This window comes from Stegodyphus dumicola, chromosome 10 (genome assembly GCF_044657685.1).
Source record: "Stegodyphus dumicola isolate Sdum_Otavi_A_Nest chromosome 10, ASM4465768v1".
Classification (NCBI taxonomy): domain Eukaryota; kingdom Metazoa; phylum Arthropoda; class Arachnida; order Araneae; family Eresidae; genus Stegodyphus; species Stegodyphus dumicola.
This window is the reverse complement of record NC_140777.1, coordinates 40647510-40663070: the sequence shown is the minus strand read 5'-3', so window position 1 is coordinate 40663070 and position 15561 is coordinate 40647510. Positions and strand designations below refer to the sequence as shown.

Sequence of the window (15561 nt, the reverse complement as noted above, 5' to 3'; positions counted from 1 at the left end):
ACTAATACAGCTGAAAACAAAATGTACAAAAATCGATATTCTTCCTTCGTAGATAAGCAGATGAATTTTAAATTCTCAGTTTCTACAGGAAGGGAAAATGTACGCTGATTTTTCTTCCATATTGTATGGAATACTCTAGAATTACATTTTGTATATCGATCGAAAGCAGACCAGCAGTTAGCACAAATATACTCTTAAGCGTGCATTTTTTCTTTTTGCGTTAAGTGCAGTTTCTTAAGCATTTTAATACTTTATCATTCATCTCGCCATTGAATTCCTCGTTTCGTCAACCGCGAGAATTTAATCTTATTTGCCTCATCATTTATGCCATTTAATGAACGAATTTATTCCCGGAATAGAATTTCGCATCGATGAAATTTTATCGTTTGCAGGTTTCGAGTAGAAAGATATTAGTTGTTGCCATTGAACGGCTGAAATGAATTCTTACGTTCGTCTTTAAAAAAATGGGAATAAATAGAACATAAATACTGAATAAATATATTCCCAAGAATAATTTTACAAGTACAGAAGAAAAACGTTTTACGTTTTAAGTTTGATAAAATAAAGAAAAACATAAAAGGTGAAAAACTGAAAATGCGAAAGCCATTATTTTTGATGTATTCGTATTCTGGATAGAAATTTGCATTTTTTTATTAACACATCAGATACAAGATAACGGAACTTAGCAATCAGAGTCTGCTTTGCAAGAAATATTTGAAAACGAAAAGAAGGAAATAGAATTAAATTCTGAAAATATTGTATGCGTGCCATTGCCCGCAGAATTTAAAATCCTACTACGTCACAGGAAATATGCGCGCACATAGCGGCTCACATCTGTTTTTGCACACCTGCGTTTTTAAGCTATATTTATAAATATCAGTTACTAAGTGTTAGCGAAATAACTTGTTATTTCATAAATATGGTGTTAATTATCTTTTTCAAAATCTGATTGTTTTGGAAAAGGTTACTCAAAACCTTTTTGGTCAAAAAAAAAAAAAAAAAAAAAAAAAAAAAAAAGATTAACTAGGTTCTGAAACTTATATAAGTATTCGGACATTGAACAAATAGTTTATATTTAATAAAAACATAAAAATTATGGGATATTAACTATTTATTTGGATATTCTTTTACCCTAAAACATATTTTTCATTGCTTTGGCACACGGATTCAACTAATGTTTTCGTGTAAGAATATTACACTTTGTACCATTCCTCCGTAAGAATTTAGTTGATATTTCGAAGAATTTTTATGTTTCCTTATTCTTTAATCGAATCACTCTATACATGCGAGATAGGATTGAAGTCCAGAAAACATGGTAGAATTTGGTAACTTTAGGACTATTGTATAATAATCACAATCGGACATTTACAGCTGTATATCTAGGAATGTTATCCTGATAGTACTTCAGTGTATTTTGTATCTCAGGTTTTTTGCAATGCTGGTAAGTTTTTAATTAAGAATATTTACATATTTATTTTGATCCATATCATTTCGTATAAAAATTAATTTCCCAGAGGTAAGGAAGTATTTCCAAAGCATTATACCTTCACCCACATGCTTAGCAGTAGGCACCAAGTTTTTCGATTCAATTCTTCATTCGACTTTACACTGTAATCCGTTCATCGGACTCAAATGTATTAAATTTTTACTCGTCGGCAAATATAGTATTGTTAAAATATGATGATAACTTACGCTACCATACCTTTTGCGAACGCCAGGCGTATCTTATAACCTTCTTTAAGAATTTCCTTCTAACCCTTATGACTTAAAGAATTTTTATTGAATACTGTTCTTCTTAAATTCACTGCAGATTCTTCAGTACTAATTTTCGGTTTTTTATTGCAGATAAATCTCCAGCTTCTTGGGGTTAGCTTGAATGTGGTTAAACTTCAATGCAATTTCAATCGTTCCAACTAATTTCTATCACTTTGTAGCTTCAGAAATAGACGAATGCTATAGACACTTTTTGTACGAGAAGTTAAAACTTGTTGTAACAAACGTGTAATCATTATAATAAAAGAAGCAATAAAAATTCCTTTGCTTCTTTAATTATAATGATTACAACACTGTTATAATAAGTTTTAACTTGCCTACAAAAAGATTTCCAACTCTGACTACTCTAAATTTTTACTTTTAATATTAAGACATGTTAAAGATGCCTTATACACCTTTTTCCTCAGATAGGATAATAAGAATTTCTAATCATTTTGAACTCCATCTTATCTCTCTCTCTTTCTGCACGCACACATATATATATATAGAGAGAGAGAGAACAAAAATTGAAGAATATTTAGTGAAATAGATAACATTAATGTCGTGGAAATTAATTAATTAAGTAAGAGATAAAATAAATACAACGTATATCAACAAAGAGTGGTAAGCTAATTAACAGCATGGCACAATTTAAAACAGTTTAAAACAAACCCTTTTTAACAAACTCTTCCGACTCCGCTGATGATTTCCAAATTAAAATTGGGGAAAAAACTTTCAGGTTTTTATGCGATATATTTTTGCTAAAATAAATAATTGATTTATTGATAAATTTACATGTTTTACACTGAAACTCGGAGGGTACACTAAAGTCTTTAAAAATTAACTTCTCCAGACAATATAATATTCATTTGAATGAAAGTGTTCTAATCAAAGTCCTGAAAATCATTAAAATGTCTTACAATATTAAAAATACACAGATTATTGCTATTATCTTACATAAGTTTGAAAGATTATACTTTCTGGAAAATTTTCTTTATAATTCATAAAATTTCTCTTAATTTTTAATTAAATAAACTAATTATAATTGCAGAAAACTATTCTGTTTATTTTCTGTCATTTCAGATGGTTCTTCATTTTACCTTAATCTTTCTTTGCAAAAAGAGACGCTTTATCCGAAGTCTACAAAAATAAAAAAGGAACTTTCATAAAGTATCATGGCGAGGTAGAAATGCTATACATAATATCCCCTCCAGCTTGTAGAAGCTGTAACAAGCGGAGGTGATATTTCTGAGGGATTCTGAAACCCGCGGGATTTCAAAATAGAATATTTTCCTGCTCGCGAATCATCTTTACTAGATACACAACTCAAAAACACAGCAACTATTTTTCGCATGTAGTGTTGCCAGATGAGACGAATAAAAAGTGTAATAATAAAAGTTTTATGTCTTTTTCCTTCCTTCCCAAGGCGAATTAGGCGACGGCACTCACAAATCGCCGAAGATTTCTTGAATTGCCTGGAAAGAACGAAATTTTTGGAGATACAATTTGATTTTTGTTTTATTTTTAGGATATGCTCGCTAGCTTATGATCTAATGCACAAAATAACTCCATTTTTTGTTTGTTTCTTAGCTACTAGAAATTCTTGTGCCTGCATATGAAAACATTCGTGTCCCTAACTCGTTAAAATACACTGAATTTAAGAAAAAATTCAAAATAAACTCCAATTTTCAACAGCTTGGAACGTACAGTTAGTTGTAACGCAAAAACCACTCTCATGGGATAGAAATTACTGTGAAAATTTGAGAGAGGTGTCTTTTTTAGAATTTAAATATAAGAGAGAATTTTTTTGAAAATCTAGATTTTGTCTAGAATTCTGCAAATTTTATTGATATGCATAAAATATTTAACAACGCATCGCACAGAAATATCCTAGGGAAATTTAACAGTCAGCATTTGAAAATGAGTAAAGGAAAAGCTTGAAATCCAAACTTTTTGTTATCCTATGTCTTATGCAGAATGACAGTTTTATACGTAGGCTACTTTCGGGTAAATTGATGTGCATTGCAAACTAATTTTCTATTTCTTATTTGATTTGAACACGAATTCTTGAATCTTGAATAAACTAACTACACATAACAAAACCTTTGAAAAACATTTCTTTAAAAATAATATTAGAAATACATATTTTTGCAAAACACGCAAAAAGTCTTTTAAAATGAAATTTTTGTTTTTGTAATCTTATATTATGACAAATTATTATTATAACGTTCTAGTTCTTGCTCCATAAGCTTGCGCCCGAAACAATTCCAAAGCCTTGTTTTATAAACACCTCATTAAAACAAACAGTAAAATATTTTTCAGAATAAATAAAAGTAAAATAAAGAACTACTGACTTTTTTCACCTTAAATGCCCGATTTTAAGTACTAAACGTGATAAATAATACATTTTTTTTTCCATTGCACCTATCACGTTTGATGCATAAAATAGTTAAGCTTGAAATAATTATGTTATTTTATATTATTATAATGTAAATTTATGTAATTATATATATATATATATATATATATATATATATATATATATATATATATATATATATTATATATATATATATATATATATATATATATATTAAACCTTGACTTAATTAGCTATGTGCAACATAAATTACAACATATATTCATTTCTCTTACTTATAATCTAAAATGGCTTTTCCTCACTCATTTTAATCTTGGGGAAACTTAAGAGGATAAATATAACATGTCAAAATGAAACGTAGCAAAAACGGGTACATGTATAAGTTCAGAAAGCCACCATAAATTAACGATTGAACGTATAGGCGTAGTTCCTATTTGTTAAGCTTCTCTCCGGGTTTGACGGAGAACACTCCAAAGGATGGCGCGAAGATCTTCACCCTCTCCTCATATTACCTAACTACACCAAATAACTTTCGTTTCGCAGTGCATTTTGAGTGGCTCCATGCCGGACAGACACTATACACTTAAAAGCGTCGATGCCTACTCCAAGATTTGAACCCAAGCCCAACGATATAGTAGGGAAGAGAACTAACCACTATGTCAATCATGGCGGTAATAAAGCGAAAACAGAAGTTTCGGTTCTTTTTACCAAGGAAATATACAAGAAAAGCAGAAACGTTGTGTCTAATAGGACACTGTTTGAATATATGGGGGCTACGATCACTCTGGTGGTTATTGAAAGATGGATTTAGTGTATGGTTAAAATGAACGAATATACTCTGCATAGCATCATCGAACACTTTGCCATGCTATTTGATAACTCTATGCTGCAGTTTCTGGAGTTAGGAATATCATTCTAGAACAAGCACCTTTCTTAGCTGCATAACGATTCGTACTGGAAGATTATGCAATGCACGGCTCTTACATATTAGATGGAATTTAGATTCGGTTTGAAGTGGCCATTTCGGTTAATCCTTAGAGTTCGAAGAAAAGTTCAGAATTATAGCCTTAGTTCTGAAGTACTTCTGAACAATTGCGAAGAAGCACATCATCATTCCCCAGCTGAAGCCTTAACTTAATACGAGCCTGATAGCCTTAAACTTAAGCTATTGCAGAGGTTCGCGAGACCTCAAATGACGCCACCTTAAACGAGGATTCCTTCACATCCGTAAAGATGCTTTCTTTCTATGTGAGTAAACCGGGAACTCACTAAAGGTATGTGCGTTTCGAGATTGAAAACGGTATTTGCAAATAAGAATACGTTACTACCGCAGTTGTTATTTATTTATTTTTTGCTTATTACGTGCTCTGCCCTTAGGCACGCACTACACGGAAAGGGAGGGATGCACCGTGGAGGTCTTTTTAAGGGAAACTGGCTCGTATCCGCGTTACACATGGGGAAAACCACGAAAACGCCCATGCAGCCAGACCGTTCGCCGGAACTACCAGTGTTCAGCGGTTTTTACCGCTCGGCCGCTGGTGGGCACTACCACGGTATTATGAAGTGGATCTTGGTTGGATTTCAGTATCAATATGTTCTATAAGTATTCAGATGCTGTACTTAACGGGGTTGTCTTGCAAATAGGATAATCTAAATTAACTACTGATAAATCCTTTAACCAGAATTTTTAATACCTGAGGATGTTTGTTCACAAATTTGTTAAGCACCTATGTTGTACTGATTTCAGTGACTTTTATGTCCCCAACACGTCATTTTGTGCAATTGCAACACATGGTTGATTTTAGTCTTATTGGCTTTTGTCTTCAATGGCAACATGTGACGCTGTGCTAAAAATTTGCATGTTATATCTTCATTTAGGCCTACGCTATTGCACTCTACTTTATAACGTATTTTCTCCCTCCTTTGCGCATGCCTTCGTGGTGTAATTGGAAGAACACTCGAAGCGTATTCTAGAGGTCCAGTGTTCGAATCCGGGCGAAGGCACTGCCCATTTTTTCCATCTCCTGCCTCAAAGATAAAAAAACCTTATGACTCCACAAGCTATTAAATTTAAACTGTGGTTATTTACAATATTTAATAACAAAAATTTCGAATAACAAATAATGAAAAACTATGTATTTGAATTTAATTGGATGTTAAGATTAAATTATAAGAACTAAGTTTACTGTATGAATATTTTATTATTGCTCTCACCAATAACGTACACTCTCTCGGAACGAAATTCACTTGATTTATTGATCTGTGGAAGAATTTTTATATACGGATAAATTTTAACAATATCATGACTGCTAGTGGTGCATGATAGTAAATAGAAGTACTATGGTAAATTTTAAAGTTTTTTTTTACTTTTATCCCATTAGCCTGCACATTATTTACCTATCTGTTTACTCTACATTTCCTTACTATCTATCCTTCTTCTTTGTCCTGTAGTATTACTTTTAAACACCTCTGCTTATCACACAGAGGGAAAGGGGCGGCTCCGACATAGAATTTGATTTCAAAAAGGGCTTAACGAGTAAAAAAAGCTAGGAACTTCAGTTTTAAATGCAAACTGAATATATTATCAGAAATGTCAAATTTTGTAATGAAATACCTCGGTCATTTTTTGTCATACGAGGATAAAACTTTTTTTAAAATTTTTTATAAGGAGAAAAATATTTTTATAAATATAAGTATAGATACCAGACGCAGGTATAAAATGTTAGATTTGGTAATTTTCACAAAACAGATTTCTTTAAATTTAAAAATGCTAAAACATGAATATTTTCGTCAATTAAATACTTTTTGGAACTGGAAATATATGTCTACCACTAACGCTTTCGAAATTAAGAGCCAGGCAAGGACTTTTACGCAGTTACGTGTAGAAGTATGTTGATACAGGACACAGAACTTTTTCATTTTATCTATCTATTATCGCCGTCTTTTTATTTGTATCTTTAATACCTCTTGATATATTAATAGGTAACATCTATTACAGACTTTGTATACATCTTGTATAATAAATTATACAGTATAAGTTAATGTGCAACACTTAAAATTTGAATATTCCCTAATCTGAGTTTAAATGTAATAATTGGTCTTCAGCTATTGATAATTTACAGTTCTAACAATTAAATCATCAAAATACATGAAAGTATCTTAATTATCAAATTTAAGCTTACACTTAACTGAATAAGTAGTGCTAAACTTAAATGAAATGTCATGCAACTTCCGAATTGGATAGATTATTGTGAAATAAGGGGAAAATAAAATAGTGCATAAGCTTATAATATCAATGCTAAGGAATAACTATTGCTGCAAAGCTTATGATCGAGTCTCTGAAATGATATCAAACATGAAAACTGCTCCATATCAGCTACTTTGCTACTTTCATAAAAAATATCAATACACTTAGTTCCTTTTTTATTCACCATGCGATTTCTTTTCATTTTATACATACAGTGAAACTTCGGATTAGGAAAGTCTCACTTTTCGAGCCATTCCGCTCACGAATAAATTATTTGAATAAATAGGATAATCTAAGATGACGAAAGATGTGCCGAGTTAGGAATACTCAGGTCGGCAATTTATGATTTTCAAATACATTTTGCGGTAATCAGTGCCATATAACTAACACTGTGACTTCTGGGAACATTATTTAAATCGTTTTTGTTGATTAACTCTCATTAACACAGCCTGGGAGCAAGTGACTTGCACGATCGCGAATTCTACCTGGAGGAAATTAAAACCAGCTCAAGTTACAGAGATTTTGAGCTATGAGACTAAGAACGTTTTTTGGTACCTATGATACTGCGTCTCTAGGCAAAATCATGGGCTTGGAAGTTAACAATTAAAAGTATAGAAGGTTAATACAGAATCACAACAAGAAGCTGGATGAAAAAGGACTATATCAACTTCTAAAGCCGCAGAGAAAGGCAATTAAGGAAGAAATGTCTTCAGATGAAGTGGAAGAGAGAAAAGTTATCCAATTCTTTTATCAGAAGAATTTGTGCATAAGTGGCAAGGTACAAACTTTTCAAGTAACGATTTCACACCGATAAAATAGTAGTAAGTTACAAAATAAACATTTTCAATGACAAGGCTATGCCTTACTTCAGAACATTTTAAAACCTAACAAAATAAATTGCATTGGACACATTTTGAGTGAAATAGAAACAAGATGAATCTGAGGGAAACTCGAATGGCTCTTAGAGATAACGAAAAAGTAAAAGAAAACGCTCCCTAAAGACAGTTTAACCTAATGTTTTTATGGAAGAGAATTGCGCATTCAGACAATAACAACTTCCCAATGATTTTCCACTTATGTTGTCAAATCTTCGTGTAAGTACAGTTGTAGAGACTGTTAGGTATATTAATTTGGAGCAGGAGACGTGAAAAATGCGCAATGCCCTCGCCGGGACTCGGACCTTTCGAAACTAGCCGGAACGAGCTTCGAGTAACAGCATGAAGGCACGCGATAAGGAGTAAGAAAAAACTTACACTACAGAAGTAAATTAAATTTCTGTCCATTTATCTGTTTAATACTGTACTTATCTTTTTTTTTTTTTAAATTTTATATTGAAGAACAGCCCTCAAGAACGAGTGAAATTTGTGAACCGTAGTTTTTACCGTACATATATTAATTTTCAGGAAAGATGTAGCTTCATTTAATTGAAGATGTTACTGTGGTAAGATGCCGAGATATTCTTTTTCCCATTTCCATTCCATTCACACACAATGTTAAGCCTAATACATTCACGAATCCTTTTGGAGCGAGAAACATTTCGTTTGCAGACGTCGTTTACACGTCGTTCCCATGTGGCTTCAAATGCGAATTATCTCTTCTGAATTTCCCATTTCTCTTCGGTTCTGTTTTATTTTGAGAGCGGCTCATTCAACTGTTGGATGCATTTCTTTCATAGCACCCTCCCCACACTTCCATTCGGCACCTCGCTCTCCAACTTCACCAGCTTGAAAGATAAAAAGTGCATATACATATATATATAGGAATTCAGATAAAGAAAACGGATAAAGTTATTCGCCATTTTTGACAAAGCGCCACTTTAAGAGCCGTTCATCCAAAACCTTTATTTTATTTTATCTTTAGTTTCCCGTTCTGGAGCTTTTCACCTTGTTCTCACAAAGTGGAGATCTATATCTCGGTCTTGAAAGTCTAAAGTGCTTTTTAATAACATCGGATACCAAGAAAAGGATTCTTTAGAATTTCGTGCTTTCACAGAGATGGCGTTTTGTTGCCATGTGCAAGGTTTCTGGTTATGTTTTTATTTGAATACAAACACACGAATTTGAATTCTGTTGTAGAATAGTGGATATGAGCGTAGAAAGCTCAGCTAAGTTTATCCTTTAGTGGAAGAAAGTTCCAAATAAGATAAATTATCAAAACTGAAAAACACAGTGAAACCTCGGTTCACGAATTTAATTCGCTCTTGAAAGCAGTTCGTCAACGTAAACGCTCGAAAATTGATACAATTTCTTCCATAAGAACTAACGTAAATTCGATTAATTCGTTCTCGAACTACAGATTATTGTATATTTATTTAACTTTTACAACAGTACTTTATGCTCACGCTCATAATCAAAAAACAATAAAAATCATTAAATATAAAACAAAGTATACTCAGTTATAAACAGATAAAATAGATTTATTGTATAAATAATTTTATTGTACTGGTACAAAAGCGAGTGGACAACATTAAGTGAAAAATGATGAAGCCGTTATTTGAATGCGAAATAATATTCAATACAAACATAAAGTAAATGCCTTTACATGGATACATTTTTCTTTCCTGTTTTCTTTGCCTTTAAGTGCAAAATCATACTTAACCAAAAGGTTTTCTAAGTGCTAAAGCGTTTGAAGTCTTTATCTGCAATTCAGTCTGGCTACAATTTCCTCCAGATTAAATTCATGATCCTGTTAAATCACTTGCTTCCTGGATTTTTTAATGAGGGTTAACGAATGGAAGATATTAAAAGGATGCCCCTGGGTATTAATTATACGGCAGAGAGTATCGCACAACACTTTTGAAAAATCATTTGTTACCGACTTGAGTGTTCGTAACTCGATCGACATCATTCGTCATCCGAGGTACTTTTTTTTGGTAACTTGTTTGGATAATTTGTTCGTTAACGGGATTGTTCGTGATTTCGGGTGTCACTATATATTGGTTTTAAGCAGGGATCAAATACAATATTTTTTATTTACGAGGGTTGGCATACGATGTCCCAGTTAAGTTAGTCCTTGCTAATTTTATGATTTTGTAAATGGTTCAGATATTTGCATAGATGGCAAGAAATAGTAAATCAGTTTGGCAGAATGCTCCTATTTTATTTACACATGTTTTATACAAAACCAAGAACATATCTACTTATATGTTAAGTTAAAGAACACCTATAAGAAAAATTTAAAATGACGAAAGATTTTAATTAAAAGTAATGCATCTGGTGTGCAAAAGATCCTTTGCATAAATTTTTTAACGCAATAGATACATTCAAGGAGAATTAAATTTTAGTATGATGGGGATTTTTGAATTTAAAGACGTATTTTACTTTACTGAAAAGCGAATAAAGCTTCAGCTCTGTAGAATACACATAAAGCGCATCTAAATTTAAAAGTTACTAAATGCAAAAGCTTTACTAACAATTAAAAATACTTCAAAATCATTTTATGATGAAGAAAAAAATAAACTATAAATTTCTCAAATTAAAAATGAGGCTTTAGAGGATTTATAACATAAAATTAACCCTTTGGCTGCTAACTGCTCTAAATTGAAGTGCTTTGCGTGAGCGGCTTGCTCCCGCAGAATGACTGACCAAATAAAAGAGATTTCATTTTTTCATTTTGCTAAGCAACGAATCAGGTATCAGGTTTTTGCGAGTGTTAGAAGTATATGATAGAAATAATTTCCGAACATACACATGAGACAGCAGCAAACAACCAAAGCCTTCACTGAGCGCGCGTTTACGTCCAAGTCTACATCGATGGCTTATGCCGGACGCACATATGCTTCCATATACCACACCAACTGTTTCTGTATATATATACCAACAGCAGAAAAAGGGTTAACGGTTTGAAATATGAACTTCATAAGCGAGAAATCACTAACCGTTAAGAAACTGGGTAATAATATTTTACACGATTTTTTTTTTTTTTTTTACTTTTCATGGCCCTTTACACCAAAATAATATGAAAATCGACCTCCGAATCGAAGTAGAGAAGTATATATGTATATATTAGTGACTTCTTTATTTGAAGGAGTCAAATAACAATAAGATGCTAGCAGATGACCTTCTTTCTCTCGCTCCAGAACTCTCAGACTTAAAATTAATTCAACATCCAATGTATTAATCTAACATACAAATATCGGCAACGATAACTATACCTCTCAGTCTATAAGGTATTTCTCCCGCCTTACCGCATGCCTTCGCTGTGTAGTGATCTGCAAGCTGGGCGCGTATTCCAGAGGTCCGTGGTTCGATTCCAGGTGAGGGCGTTGTTCATTTTTCATCACTCCTGCTTTAAAAATTACCTAATGTCTCTACAGCGGTTCCCTAAAAACCCCAGTCGCCCTTTAAAAGGGAGAGTATAAGGTATTTTTCCCGCCTTCTTAGCATGCCTTCGTAGGGTAGTAGTCTGCACGCTGGCCGCGTATTCCAGAGGTACGTGGTTCGATTCCCGGCGAGGGCGTTACCCATTTTTCATCTTGCCTGCTTCCAAAAATACCTAATTTATCTACAAGTCTTTCAATCTATCAGACATAATATCTCTCAGTCCCAGTCTTCTCAGCATTAAAAAAGCAACATATTTATTTTATTTGAATGTCTAAAACGCGAATTTAAAATTTTGCTCTTTCCATTTGCATGCATTATCTATATTTTTATTTACTTTGTTCTGAAAAAGAGAAGTGAATATATTCTATGAGATGAATACATGAGAAGCATTATGCAAAAATGAGAGCTCAAGTTTTCTCAAAATAAAGCTCATACTGAACCTCTAATAGTTTTCTCGGGAAGAAACATACAAAAATTGCTTTAAAAGTTAACGGTAATTGCTTCTTCTTTTTACGCCACTTCAGTTTACGAAACATTTTACAGGAATGTTATACCTTTTTAGGTCTGAACCTCTGTTGCATTCACAATTTCGGAATGTAACGGCAATTTTCTCCAGGAACCCGATCTCCAACAGACAGCTCGAAGGGGACACTTCAAAGCACAGCTCTTCACTCCGAGATCCAAGATATTGCCCGTATCGTGGATTATTCGCTTAAGCAAAAGCAATAACTGGTAGAAGACAGAAACTTGATATGTACCGTACAGTTCTAGAGTGAAATTTAAAAGTTATTTACGCAGTTCTAAAATTCCTGGATCCCACTAGGATTCTTTACAGTACTTTTCAGTAGTTTGCTTATAAATGTTGCTCTTGAACTCCAATAAAAAATGGTATAAACGAGCCAATTAAGTGAAACTATACTTAAAACTTAAAACTTACTTAAAACTTAAAACTATCGACAGGAAACCTATACGCGTCTTTTCAATTTTCATTTTAACCATTTGTTGCCATTTGGAAAAAGAAAAGATACTATTCTTCCATATTTAATCTGCCTGTTATTTGAAAATAACAGATGTAATTCTTAACAACATTATTTCCTTAATTTTTAATCTTATTTAAATAAAAACACATTTAATTCATGGTACACCTAATTAAAAGCATTGAATATTTTTATAGAACTAAATTAGATATTTTTCTTTTTTTAATATATTGTAGAGATTTTAGGATATTTGGAAGCCGGAGAGATGAAAAATTAACAATCACCTTCGCCGGGAATTGAACAATGGACCTCTGAAATACCGGCTCAGTGTGCTGACGACTACACCACGAAGGAATGCTAAGAAGGCGGGAGAAATACCTTATACTACATAAGATATGTGATTTTCCTATGTTAGTCTAAATTCATATAAATTCTCCGCTATTACATCTGGGCCATCTAAATCGATAATCTCTACTGATAAACCATATTAATAACTAAAAGATCCCTTCTCCGGCGATCGTTAAAATCTGAACCGTTTCACAATTTTTTTTATCTGAAAGGGTTCAGAGGGCTTTTAAATTTTAATAGGGTTTATCAGTAGAGATGGAATAGGAAAACATTTTATAGGTTACTAATGAATATTAGTTTAGATTAATATGGGAACGTTATACATCTTCTGTACTTTGGAAAAGGAAAAAAAAAACATATCAGCATCGTGCTTCATTTGATAATTCTTCCGAATTCACATTGGTTTCCTAAAAAACATTCTTTTTTTTTGTGAATAGGTGGTTAACAATCTTTAATTTTTTAAATAAATAGGTGGATGTCGTATCATTTTTTCAAGCAAGAGGTCTTTTACATTGACAAACGAGTATGCGAAAATGGCCGGTAACGTGAAACTATATATTACGACAAAACCATTTGGAGGTGCAAAGTTAAATATCGAAAAAAAAAAAAGAAAGTTCTTCTATTTGGAAAATAGTTCCCTAATTATTCACATGTGCAAGATGGATCCACGATATATTCAGACTGCTGAAAGGGGTCTATAACGGAACAAACTGAAGAAGCTGGTTACAGTCATTTTACCGTTAAGTACAATTTCGAAGACCTAAAAACAGGTGTTCATACCCAAAATATGGAAAGAATATGAGTTTTAGCCAAGTGGCGTAATAAAAAATAACGAGGAACGGCCCGGCATCACCTCAAATCATGTCTTTCGTAACTTTATATGGAGAAAGTACATAAGAAAAAATGATATTTTTGATTAATTTTTGGAAATATGAAATTGTCATAACAATTATTTAAAATATTCTTAGATACATACGAGTATTAATATTATATTAATGTTATTATTATACATCGTGTCGTTTATTTTTACATTCGCTCTTCACGAGTTTGGAGAAATCACAGCTGCGATATTGATGTAAAACTAAAGTCACCAAATAAACTCCGGGGCCGCTGAAATAAGGAAATACCCACGTTTTTTTAACAATATTATAATTTTTAAATTTTACATTAGTACGTTAAAAAATGAAACTGCACAGATAATATTCTGGAACACTTTATTTTGCAAATACACATTTTTCAGTAACATTGTAATTTTTAATTTTACGTTATTATGTAAAAGAAAAAGAACAAAACTTTGCTGCACAAAGAATCTATATCGAAGCAAAGATTTTTAAGTACAGTACAATGCGAGACATAAAAGCTAAAACTGAGACAGATGTATTTTCAATGACACACGAGTAGTCCATAGAAACCACCCATATATTTAGAGCGCAACAACTGGGTAGTTAGAAATTCTCTGTTATTCCCTAATCATCACCATATTTTCTGATATCACATTCAACAAAGATCATACCTGTATCGTTATTTTTATAGGCAAATTTATATTTACAGCAACTTTTGTTTTTGTAATTTATCAGCTAGAAGCTTTTATTATTGTGCTTATGAGTTTATTAATAAATGCTGTTTAAAATGGCGTCTACCTCCGAATCAAATGATTTTACCGAATGAAATTTATACTTGAATAAAATTGACCGCATCTAATTTTAAATCATATAGTTCAATAATAAATAAATTTAATAGATATGCAATATAAACTTGAAGAAAAATGTATTACATATCACAAGAACAGATAATTAAAAATTTAGCATTTTAATCCATAAAATAAACTTTTCGTTTTATCGCTGTTGCCACTCATCACTTTCTAAAGCACGATTTTATTGAAGCTCGAGGCTTCTCAGCATTTGCACGCACGCAACAAATTTTTGCGTTGCCGCGCAGAAAAAGCTAGAGAGTATCTTTTAGATCGGAACTACTACTATAAGTTGGTAGCATTATTTTTCAAACCTTAGCTCAATATAATTTACTAAATTCGTATTCTTTAAATAAAATTCACACGATAATATAAATTTTTATTATGAAGAGAATGATATGAGAACAAATTTTTTTTTTTACCACCAAAACTTGCGTTTTTGATACTGATAAGTCCGTCACCGAAAGATTTCCAATATAATCGTGCTCACATCGCTTACATACTTTAAAATCTCAACATTTCGTAATTTACGTTCGATAGAAACTGTAAGAAAAGCAAAACTTTAATCCAGAAACAAACTCAAATGAAACAATGTAATGGGATTCTGCTGATTAAATAACGATGAGGAATTTTTTTTTCTTAGGTTCTATTCATTATTATTACCTTCTTTTTTTCGAATTTTGTATTCAGACTGTGCATGCATAAAAATAGTTTTTTTTTCTAATAAAGTATGACGAATAGGAAACTAGAAACAAATCAATGCTATAAAATTAAAGAAAAGGAAATTCAATGGTTTTATCAAACAAAAAATTATTTTTTCATTCGACTAATTTTAAAGAATCAAT

The 15561-nt window shown here is 32.1% G+C and overlaps 2 protein-coding genes across 2 annotated transcripts in view; one reads left to right on the top strand and one right to left on the bottom strand.

Annotated features, from left to right (window-relative positions):
- LOC146994945 (uncharacterized) overlaps positions 1–3123 on the top strand; it is a 132703-nt gene extending 129580 nt beyond the window's left edge. The window contains exon 5 of the mRNA XM_085824876.1: positions 1846–3123. The gene's annotated coding sequence lies outside the window, so the exon portion shown is untranslated. The remainder of the gene's footprint in view (positions 1–1845) is intronic.
- Positions 1–15561, bottom strand: part of LOC118189229 (uncharacterized) — a 691965-nt gene that overhangs the window by 92408 nt on the left and 583996 nt on the right. The window lies entirely within an intron of this gene.